Here is a 2,649-nt window from a genome sequence, read left to right as displayed (position 1 = left end):
TGCCATTGGAGTCCTTGCCTCAGACAAGCAGATTAATAAGAAAAACAAAATATCTACCCAAAGAGAAAACAGATTAAAGAAGAAAAAATTCACAGAAAGTTAAAGTTAAAGAACTAATAAGCAGATTTATAATGTTCAACCTCGTTACTAATTGAAGAAATGAAAATAAAACCTGAAGAAACAGTGAAAAATTCAAAAAGAATATCACGAAGTGTTCATAAGACTGGAGAAACAAGAAATCATACATTACTTATAAAAGTATCAATTGGTATAATATTTTAGACAGAAGCTTGACAATATAAATCAACAATATCACGAAGTGTTCATGAGACTGGAGAAACAAGAAATCATACATTACTTATAAAAGTATCAATTGGTACAATATTTTAGACAGAAGCTTGACAATATAAATCAAAATTTTAAAGTGGCCTAGCAATTCCATATCTAGGAAGGTATCTTAAAGAATGAACAGGATAAGTGCTCAGAAATATGTGTTCCTTGTAGCAGTGTTTATTATACTGGAAAATAATAGAAATAACATATGCATCAAAATGCTATGCTACAAGCATATAGTGGAATATTGCTCAGTCATTAAGACTAATAATGTCAGCCATGGTGACAGGAAGCAGGGCGTGGCTCCCAGAGGTCAGTAATGGGAGCCAGGTCCAGAGTGGTGGGTGGGGCATAGAGTTCCTGGGTGCACTGTGCAGACCCAGCCTCAGAGGGGCCCCAGACTGGTGAAAGGCCATGGAATGGATATAGCGGAAGTGACGAAAGTCTTGGAGGAAGAGAGTTTCGCAGTGTCCACTTCCTCCGCCGCTGAAGCTGAATTTGATGCTGTTGTTGGCTCTGTGGAGGACATTATCATGGATGCCAAATTCCAAGTCCTGCAGAGAAATTTCATGGACAAATACTAACAGGAGTTTAAAATCATAGAAGAGAATAAACTCACCTACATTGCAATTTTTAATGAAAATCTTTCTTTTGTAGAAAAGTATATTGAAAATCAGCTCCTGAAGCGGATACCCGGATTCAACATGGCAATCTTCACCACAACGTTAAAGCACCATAATGATGAAGTGGTTCATGACATATTCAACATGCTCACATTCACAGACTTTCTGGCATTTAAAGAGATGTTTCTAGAGTATAGAGCAGAAAAAGAAGGCCGAGGACTAGACTTAGGCAGTAGTTTAGTGGTGACTTCCTTGTGCAAATCAGCTTCCCAGAACAACACGCAACACTCGCTCCTCCGTCCAGGCACTGGAAACCTTCTGATATCATGAGCCAAATCGTCTGGAAAAGGCTTCTGCTGGTGATGCCAGGAGAGTATATCTTGAAGAGACTAGCTCTGTTCTGCAGCATTTTATCAATTTTAGATATTAACGGGTCAAAAAGATAATTACCAGACTCTCCCAGGACTTCTGCTTTTTCTGAAACACTTTCTATTCAATAATCCCTGCTAAAGTGAGTAACTTCTTCATGTGCTTTTGAGAATCTGGCTGCTCCAGAGCAAGACAGTGTCAAGCATTCCACCTGGAAGGCCCCTACCCCAGCATATATGTTCCTGTGTCAACAAAGTGGAATAATACCATGTCCCAAACACCAAACACCACAGGCGGGCTTTGCCTGAACCTTTCAGGTATTCACAGCTCCTTCACTTGGGTAAGCCTTTCAGTCCTTCAAATGCAATGACCCCCTGTGTGGGATCTTCTATGATTTGGGCAGTACTTACATATGGTGTTAAAATAGCTGCCCCTGTCTTCAGAGTTCTGAAACTCTATTTTCTGCCTGCCATCATGGAGAAATTATAACTAGTTTGGCTGTGGAAATAGACTGGAAAAGATTTCCTTTATCCAAAAGCTGCATGTGAGAATCAACTTCCTAGTCTTGGGCTTGCAGTTCTTCTATCACTGTCTTCTAGTTCTGATATAGACTCCGTGTTTTGAGAGAAACCTCTTTTTTTCTAGAATCATTTTTAGATAAAAATAGTAGATGAATACTCTAATTCATCTATTAGATTTGATCTTAGAATTTCTGTGATTAACCACTTTAAATCTAAGTATTAAGTAGTTGTCATTTTTAGGTGTTAGCGCTATGATGGTATTACTGGTGTTACCAATATGACATTGTTCCCTGGTGTTACTACTTTCCCTGATGCCAATGAATATATGCTATACTCTGTAAATAGACTAAAAGACATCTTTTTCTTATAGTATATTAAGTGTATTTGTGCAAGTTTACTTAAAATCCTTCTGTATAAATCAGTTGGTTAGTTTCAGGTTGGGTTGGGAATGGTAGCAGTTGTGGTAATAAGTCACTTCAGTAATGTCTGACTCTTTGCAACTCTGTGGACTTTAGCCTGCCAGGTTCCTCTGTCCATGGGGTACTTCAGACAGGAATACTGGAATGGGTTGCCCTGCCCTCCTCTAGGGGATCTTCCCAACTCAGGGGTTGAACCTGCATCTGTTATGTCTCCTGCATTGACAGACAAGTTCTCTACCACTAGCACCACCTGGGAAGTCCTAAGTTGGAGATAGGTTTGATAAAAATGTGATTCTTCAAGCTCTGCACTTCCAAGTCTATTCTTCTTTCTATCAAAATCATGTTCCACTGGTCTAACCCAGCCAGAGAAAGAAGGGAGCTTTG

At 39.3% G+C, this 2,649-nt stretch overlaps 1 pseudogene; it reads left to right on the top strand.

Moving 5' to 3' along the window:
* Window positions 1-752: 752 nt before the first annotated feature.
* Window positions 753-1,286, top strand: LOC110138199 (ADP-ribosylation factor-like protein 2-binding protein pseudogene; annotated as a pseudogene).
* Window positions 1,287-2,649: the final 1,363 nt, after the last annotated feature.

Source organism: Odocoileus virginianus, chromosome 24, assembly GCF_023699985.2.
Source record: "Odocoileus virginianus isolate 20LAN1187 ecotype Illinois chromosome 24, Ovbor_1.2, whole genome shotgun sequence".
Taxonomy (NCBI): Eukaryota; Metazoa; Chordata; class Mammalia; order Artiodactyla; family Cervidae; genus Odocoileus; species Odocoileus virginianus.
Note: the sequence above shows the minus strand (reverse complement) of the source record. Positions and strands in the feature narration are given on the sequence as shown.